Source organism: Canis lupus, chromosome 15 (assembly GCF_011100685.1).
Source record: "Canis lupus familiaris isolate Mischka breed German Shepherd chromosome 15, alternate assembly UU_Cfam_GSD_1.0, whole genome shotgun sequence".
Classification (NCBI taxonomy): domain Eukaryota; kingdom Metazoa; phylum Chordata; class Mammalia; order Carnivora; family Canidae; genus Canis; species Canis lupus.
Window position 1 is genome coordinate 45,916,677 of NC_049236.1, and position 8,499 is coordinate 45,925,175.

Below are 8,499 nucleotides of genomic sequence, written 5' to 3' on the forward strand. Positions count from 1 at the left end.
TTTCCTTAAAGGCTGGTGAATATTCCTTAGAAACACAATCTTTTGGTATTTTTTCCTACTATTTTCCATTTTAACAAATGAGAGGAGAAAACCAACACAGTGAAACAAGGCCAAGGTGGGTATAATTTTGGAAACATGGAAAGGGCAAAGATGCAAAATTCCCATAGAAACATTGGATGGCGGATACTGTACATTTCCAATATCTATAATTCCTAGTTCTACTGTGATATAAGTAAGTATGTCTGGTTGGTGTGGCAGTGAAATTTTTTACTTTCATGTGTCTTAAAGTTTTTCTCTACTTTTAATCTTAAAATCATGGGAATATATCTAGTTTCTTTCATAATAATTCACTTTAAGATGAATCCCACATTTGAGAACTTGAGCTGAAAGTTTATCATATTCATGGTAAAAGGTTGGATTCTCCTCTTCCTGTCGCCTATTCTCAAAGACACAGGCATATGAAAGAGTTTATCTTAAAAGGAAAAAATTCTGCATCAACAAACTTTTGTTACATTTTTAAATTAACATTATTTTTATGTTAATTCTTACATTCTATAAGCAGACTGCCCAGTATAAGTACTATCATTTTTATATATTCCCTTCATTGCTTTTATAAGTGCATGGTTTTCATACGGTTATAATTACCATACAGATAAAACATACCATCTTTTTCCCAGATTACACTGAATGATATTGGCAAGTATTTTTTCACATTAGAAGCATAATATTCTACTAATCTCCTAAAGCATTTTCTCAGTTGGGGCATGTATATTACCTTAAAATGTTTAACTTTGAACTTCTTTATTATTTTTACTTATATTTATTATTTTAATTTTATATTATTATTTTAGTATTTATATTTATTATTTTTTGGATACTTTCCACTTCTAGCAATGTGATTCTAGGACTGCTGGATCCTGGGAAAAGTGTATGAACATCTTCTGGATCTATTGCTCTGATACTTCTATTGAGGGTAATTTTTTTCTGTTTTGTCAGATAATTAGTTTTGTGCAATGTTGAGAGATAGTATACATCTCACACTAGCTTTGCTCAATATCCTGGGAATATTTAAAATAAAAGACATACCAAACAGGAAAGATAAATATAACAGAAAGACTAGATGGCACATGCCACACTAGGGTGTGTCGGGTATGCACAAACGAGACGGCTTCAGCTTGGAAAACTAGAACATTCCCCATGTGACCATGTCAAGGGGGTGCTGTTTCACTGGTCCTGGCCTCAGTGAAACTCCCTAAACATGCTGACTCTGGAAGAGTTTTCATCAGAGTGTGTTTTCACTCCTTCCCTTGGCATCCAGGACCTTGAACCCCAGATTCGGGCTGAAAGAACCTTTACCACAGAATTGGTCTCTCCCAGTTTCTGCCTGCTAATATCCCAGGTGCTTGTACCACCATCTGCTGTGGTTGCTGCCTTCTGCAAATAGTTAGGTCATGCTGTCAACACAGGCAGACAGTGGGAGGAAAGGTTTCCATTCAATGGAGGCTGCATTTTTTTCTTTCTTTTCTCTAGATTTTTCCAATGTTTACCAGAAGGACATTTCCTGATTCCACTGGGTTCCCTCTTTCCCATGAATCATCAAAAGCCCTTTCTGCCCACTCAGTCTCCTAACCCACACTTTTTAAAATACTGCACTTTTGTACTTGCAGTCCTGTTACAATAGACCTCAAGCTGCTAAAACATTTTCCAAAAGAGATGTCCCAATTTGCACTGTCATCAGAAATGAGTGAAATTTTGTTTCACGACACACTGAGTAACATTGACTTCTCTGAGTTTTTCCTTCTTTTAGTTTAGTATCAATAAATATTCTTAAGGATTCAAGATGGCCTCAAAATTCCTTCTGAAAAAATTACACAGCCACAATAATAAAACTTATGATTTATAGAGTGTCAATTATATATCTGGTACTTCATGTGCTCTGTTTCATTTATCCTTAAATAACCCCAAGCAATAGATTTTATTCTTCTCATTCAACTTTTAAGGAAAGTAAAGACCGCAGGAGTAACATGGCTACATATGTACTCTCAATGGAAACCTGGGCATAAATGAAACCTCCCTGAATCCTAACTACCTCAAAGCTGTAAGGCTATAAACAAAGTATTTTTCCCTCATCATTTCTTTTCACAATTGCCATTATCTGCTCATTATCACATTGTTCAAGTGAAATTCCAGTGGTATTAATCATGAATTAAACTCTAGTTAATTAAACTCAACTACGCCATTTTTTTTTCCAAACCACAAATCTGAAACTTACTTGTTCTTTCAAAAGCAGCCAGCAAATTAAGTTACCCTTGACACTATTCCAAGTTCTTGCTTTTTTTTTTTTTTTTTTTTTTGGCCTCAAGTAAGAATTAATCTATTTGCTTAGTAATTCAAGTCTTTTGTAAAATACATAAATTACAAGTTTTAGACCAAATTCAATCTTTTAGGACTCACCAAATATTGGGGCAGAATGTGACTTCTTGAGGTTTAAATGGAGAGAGAATTATATTGTATGCTATTTAAACTCTTTGTGATATATGATCTGCTTTTTTCTGGACATCAAATCACTTGCAAACAGTATTTTAATGATATAAATTTAAATAAATTAGCTACCTGTGTGCCACATGGTAAAAATATCTCCATGTCTACACCTTCCTAGGCACACCTAGTTATACATCATTAGTTTACCTAACTTCAAAGAGCAGGAGACCATCATGGCTGCAGGTTTAATTAGCACAGGTTGGAAGAGGCAAAGATTAAAATTCTTCATGAAGATAATAGATTCTGATAATCAGACCCATACACTGGCTTCTGTAACACATAACCACCCACACAAATGCACACACATAGAATGTTTTAACTTTACTCAATAAAAACATATACAGCCTCTATAAAAATGTTTGGAAATAACTTTAGTTAATTTAACTAGATGCATAATAGTTATATTAAGATAGGTCTTTTCTCATATCCCAATAGCTGTGAAATATTATAAATTATGCACAACTATTACAAATATTTGAAATTTTATTGTATTTTTAAAATATTAATAATAAGATTTCATTAATAATAATAATAGTTATATTAAGATAGGTCTTTTCTCATATCCCAATAGCTATGAAATATTACAAATTATGCACAAATATTACAAATATTTGAAATTTTATTATATTTTAAAAATCTTAGTTAACCTTCAAGGTTTTGCTCAAAGATCATCAACTTCTTGAATGTGTTTCTTTCAGTCCTCTGCTTCGCATTCCAATAGAAAAAAAACCTCTCCTTTCTCTGAGCTCCCAGAACTTGTCAATATAACTCTTTTTAAAATCATTTATCACCTTCCACCTAACATAATGTTACTTATGTACCCTTCTCACCTGCTATGCTAGATTGCAACTGTCTTGAGGATAGACTGGGAGTCTACATAATTAAAATAAGGTAGGTTACTAATTTGAAAATTCAAGATTTTTCAAAATTATAGCTTTTACTCAAAAGCAGAAGCTGAGGCTAAATATATCCTAGTGCTTTCAGACTTGTATTTTCACTTGACTTCTCCCTATACTTATATTTAAAATTGTTATGATTAAATTAACTCTTTTCCCCTTGCTGGTTCAAAACTCTGCATTGAAAGCAATAATGAGGAGCAGAAAAGTGAACACCAATTCTACTCCTTTTTTACATTTGATTTGCTATAATAACACTAAAATTAGATTTTACAAAAGAGAGAGAGAGAGAAAGAGAGAGATTGATTCATGCTGCCCCAAGTTATTTCCCTGAGGAATATAGGCTTCTTTCCATTAGGTGATCAAATGCAAGAAGAAGAGGACAAGGGATTCTTTACGCCAGAGATTTAATTGAAACAGCAAGGCATGACCTAGAGCAAAATAGCAATTAAAAGCCCAATGTAAAGTTCTTACCCATTGCCCAGCAGCCAGCAATTGCTGAGCTTCCATCCCCTTCATGGAAGCCTGACTTTTGATTCCATTGTCTAGAAGCTATTGTTGCTGTTCCACAGGAGACAACTCCCTTGAAATTGTCTTTGTTCTGTTTAATTGCTTAAAATTCAATAACTTTTTATAATCTATAAAAATACAGTGCAACATTTGGAATCTTTCTTTAAAATGCCTTTCAGGAAAAAATAAAGAAGTACTGCTTTCATTTTTTTTTTATATCAAAAAGGTTCAGGACAAAACCATAACAATCTTTAATAATTAAAAAATTATCAACAAAAAGGATTTTTTTTAACAACTCAAAATTGTGTAGTATGGACTCAATATACTCGGTATTTGCTATATACCAGGGTTGATTCTGTTAGTAGAACATTCACTATATAAGGATTATTTCCACTTCCAAGGCACAGATATACGCATCCATTCTATTTTCATTCCCTGTGGCTTTTTCAATGTCAAATTGTGTAGAAAGAATTTGATAAAAGTGAAGCTGAAATGTATCTAAGACTTCCAGCAATTTACTAAACTCTTTTTTAACCTTCTTTCTAGCTAGATTAAACTATGAACATATAATTAATCATTAGTCTATGAATGTTCAGCAATAAAATAAATTTGACTACTTTCCTCTTCAGGGGAAAAAGGCAAATTGTTCTTAATTCATCATAAGGACACACCTACATATCTTTTATTATCAGATGTGGGCTTTTTTTCCTTCTTAAGTAAGTTGATACTTAATCAAATTACTACTTCAATTAAGTATACTTATTCTTTAATTAAAATAAATGGTAAAATATGGATATGTTGACCAGCTAGATTTGAGAGGAAGAAAAGAGAAAAAGAAGGGAAGAAAGCGAAAAAAGAAGGAAATAAAAATGAGAAGGAAAAAACTAAATAATATTTCTTAAATTTTGAATGCTAGGAATGAGCACCAATTTTTTTAAATACTTTTTTAAAATACTGATCTGAATACTGTGAAGGAGAATTATGATTCCTCCCATTTTGCAAATAAGGATGAGGAACACTAGCCTAGAGCCACAGGGCCACTGATTCCAAGAACTGGATTTGGAACCAAACCTATGTGTTGCAAAAGTATATATCCTTTCTTCTGCACTGTGCTGGCTTGAACATTACCCAACGAGATAGCATCAGAAAAAAAAAAAATTTAGTCTAATTATACCGTTTAAATTGTTAAATAAAACTTTCTTCCAATTAAAAGATCTCTACTTCTAATTATTAATAACTAATAATAATTGAGTGAGATTCTCCTCCAAGTCTCTGTTTTTATAATAAATGGCAAAAGTAAATGTTGCCTTGACTTCTACATGATATAGGACTCAAAATCTTTCTGTGATTCAGAGTAAAGTTTAATCTGTATTGAACAGGTGCCAAATGGAAAGGTTTTTTTTTGTTTTTTTATTTATTTATGATAGTCACAGAGAGAGAGAGAGAGAAAGAGGCAGAGACACAGGCAGAGGGAGAAGCAGGCTCCATGCACCGGGAGCCCGATGTGGGACTCGATCCTGGGTCTCCAGGATCACGCCCTAGGCCAAAGGCAGGCGCCAAACCGCTGCGCCACCCAGGGATCCCCAAATGGAAAGTTTAAAACACATATTGTCACATAAAAAAGACAGAAATCTGAAAAGATGACATAGTATCTTTTGCTTTTGAAAAATACCCTAAATATGCTGAAAATAATTTCAAATTCTACTCTCTGTTGTATAAGACAGGAGCAGAGCAGCAATATTAGAAACATGTAAGTGTTAACGAGTAAAAAAATTGAGGTGCCCATCTTGAATACCTTGGAGAAACACAAAGATTCACCACTATGAATTATTAACAGAATGAAATAAATGCATGAATAAAGCAAAGTTTCTGAATCCTTGGGCAGATCAATTTTAAATTAGTTCAGGAAGGGTCTTGACATCTGCCTGATTGAATAGTTTAAAGAAAATTTGAAGCCATTCAACTACTAGTTGTTTGGTTGTTGGGTGTTGTTGTTGTTGTTGTTTTAAGTGTGCTGACAAATTATCCATTTCAAAATTTTTCAGCTGCCCAAAAAATATTCAACCTAAGGTCTTATGTTAGATTTGTTATTTTCCTGTGTCTTTACAGCATGTCCATGGCACTTCTAATAACAGAACCCTACTTTCCTTTGGAAAGCTCACTTCTTGTCATTCAAGTGATGGGTTGGACCTGCCTGTGGCTACATGTGATCTTATGATCACAGCTGACCAATCAGAATACTCCATCTTTATTCCAACCTTAATGATTGGATAAGTATATGACCTAAGAAAAGCCAGTCAGCACATCTGATCCGATTTGATAAAATCTTGTTAATGAGAGTCTTTCTTCCTTTTAATCAAAATTAAAAAGGATATATTCTTGGTGTTCGTTTTCCTCCCTTGCTGAGAACCTGGCTGTCTGAGAAATAAACCAAGAGCAAACAGGGCAAAAGGATACAGAAACAAAGCCCTAAGGATATCACTTGAAACCCTGAATCTACCTGTACCTGAAGCTGATCATCCTTCAATGGATAACTACAGATTTCAAAAAATTCTCCTTATTATACTTAAGACACTTCGAGTTAGAGTTCCAACCCTTGTAACCAACAGATTCCTAACTAATAATAGTATGATGTTACTTTCTAAGTTACTGCAAGCTACTGTGTAGTATCTTTTCTTAGTTTTAGGCAACTATCAGGTAATATGAAGCAAGAGCAAATGAATAGTCAGATCATTAGAGATATCTCAATTTTCTTTTCAACAATACTTCTGAGAGCCTGAAAAGAAAAACAAGGTTCAATTTAATTCCATTGCAATATCAAGGTAACTATGGTTTTCTACATAGACACTCAGCTAAGTTTATGCAAATTCTTTCTGTATCATGGAATGTTAGAATAAAAAAAAGACCTTGGAGTGCATCTTACCCTGTCCTCATTTTAGAGATAAAGAATCTGAAGTCTGACAATATTGAGTGAATTGTCAACTATCATACAGCTAGTTAGTGACAATATTGGAATGAAACCAAAGTCTGCATCCATAATTTAACAGAAATTATAAAATTATACCTATTATAGTATTCACATTATTCTAAGATGAAGTGAGGGGAGAACTTAATAGAATATTATCATTTTTAAAATAGGAAATTAGGTTAGTAAAGCACACAAGTGATTCTGCTTGTTTATCCTTTGGGATATCTCTATTAATTCTTCTGAAATGAGGATGTTCTAAATGAGCCAAAATTCCATTAAACACACACAAAGATAAATGACCTGAAATGGTCTCTTTGTAATGCTTTTGTGTTTTCTTTCTAAATAACTACCAGATAGAAAATAATAAAAATAATGATACTCTAATGAGAGCTAGTAAATTCTATTAGATATGAAAGCTAAATTGTAATCTAAGTGAAAAAATGTTGATATAAAAAATGGTTTTATTTTGGATAAGAATGGCCCATCATTCTTCCTCTAAGTTGATAGGCCATATCTAATAATAACTGAATTCCAGGAACCAGACAATACACTTAAAGAATTCTAATAAATAGCCTTTTTGACCAAGTACTTAGAAGTTGGATCAGTAGGGTTTTTTTTTTCCTACACATCCTTATTCCATATTTTTTAAAAGTAAAGGACTCCTATTACTGCTCCAATAAACATAATTACTGTAAAATGTTTAGTATGCACTTGTGGATTTTTAAACCAAATTTTCTAATCTTCAGTTAAGAAATTCTATTAAATCAAAAGTGAACTAAGTATTTTCCTTTGGATGGGACTGGAGGGTATTATGCTGAGTGAGTATCAGAGGACAATCATCATATGGTTTCACTCATACAGGGAATATACAAAATAGTGAAAGGGATTATAAGAGAAAGAGGGAAAATAAGTGGGAAAAGTTAGAGAGGGAGACAAACCATGAGAGGAAGGGGAGGCGGGTGGGGGGATGGGGTAACTGGGTGACAGGCACTGAGGAGGGCACTTGATGGGATGAGCATTGGGTGTTATACTATATGTTGGCAAATCAAAATTCAATAAACAAATTAAATTTTAAAAAAGTATTTTCCTTTGGAATTGTTACATAACTACATAGAGCAAATCTGTGGCCCTAAAAAGTGAGCCAACAAAGATATTAGGTACACCCAAATTGGCCACAAGGAAATGAAAGAAATTCAATGAGATAAGGAAAATGTTTAAAACTAAATTAATATTCATTTAAAATATTTTCCTCCAGCATTTTATTTTTAAATTATTTTAACTATTTTATTAGAAGGTACTTAATGTTATTAACACTTTGTCACAATCTATTTCTAGTAGGTTAGCCAGCAAGCTCAAAATCAGCTATTATTTTTGTTTTATATCGGCAAAAAGTAAATGCAATCTCATAACAAAACGCAATAAATTCTTACTACATCTCCAATGGCCAAACGTTGAAGAAAGAGTAGAATAGTGAACATATAGCCCATAGAATTAAAAAGATGAAAGGTCTAAATAATAATTTTTTCTCAGTCACAATCACACAATTTTCTATATTATACAGCTATAATGACTAATCATCATTTT

At 32.9% G+C, this 8,499-nt stretch overlaps 1 long non-coding RNA gene across 1 annotated transcript; it reads left to right on the forward strand.

Annotated features, from left to right (window-relative positions):
• The first annotated feature begins 891 nt into the window (after window positions 1–891).
• On the forward strand, window positions 892–7,482 carry LOC119874567. The gene is made up of 3 exons (XR_005370840.1): window positions 892–973; window positions 3,384–3,432; window positions 6,057–7,482. It is a non-coding gene; the product is annotated as an uncharacterized LOC119874567 (long non-coding RNA).
• The last annotated feature ends 1,017 nt before the right edge of the window (window positions 7,483–8,499 follow it).